The following is an 865-nucleotide window of genomic DNA, read 5'->3' on the forward strand; positions in this document are numbered from 1 at the left end:
AGGCCTCTCTAAGATAATATGTACATAATTTTAACACTACATATTTTAAAATATAGCCAAATTTTATTATAATATATTATACCTATAATTTATGAGATAAAAAATGTGCTATAAACAATTATTAAATATACTCAGACTCAAGGAATCTACTGGAAAAATTTTAGTAATTTAGTATTTATAATATTACCTATGAGCTATCTAAAATTCAAATGTTTATATTTGTAATACCTTTTGTCCTTTTTATAAGCATTTATTACTTGGTTGTACCTATATAATATTATTATATTATATTAACAGAGATCCTGAGGATACCAAAATATATTATGCTAAATGCTTGATAGATTTATATGGTCATCATATATCAGTGCTTCTCAAGCTGGAGGCATGGCTATATACTGGCATGGCTATTTTATTTAAAATATTTTCTTTAGGCTTTAAGAAAAAAATATACTAAAAACATTAATTTACTATAATTTTAATAATTTATCTGTGTGAAATAGTAGATACATGTAATTTTTGTATATAATTAAGAAAAAATAATTTATGATTTGATTAAGGGGCCTTGACAGTTTTACATTAAATTTAGGGGATCAAACGACAAAAAAAAATGAGAAGCACTGTCCTAGATTAAACTGTAGTATATCTAAATATATATAATATGTATTATATACATATTCAAAAATTAAATTAGGTTGCAAATATCCCAAGAAGTGACTAAATTATACATCATAATATTTTATAATTGATGTCTACCTGATAAAAAATATTTAAAACAAAAATACAAATGTAAATTAAAATTATTAGATGCTAACACCAAAAAAAATAAATTTTAATTCATAGTTTTAAAGCATTTTGCATTTAACAG

The sequence above is a fragment of the Acyrthosiphon pisum genome, chromosome X, assembly GCF_005508785.2.
Source record: "Acyrthosiphon pisum isolate AL4f chromosome X, pea_aphid_22Mar2018_4r6ur, whole genome shotgun sequence".
NCBI lineage: Eukaryota > Metazoa > Arthropoda > Insecta > Hemiptera > Aphididae > Acyrthosiphon > Acyrthosiphon pisum.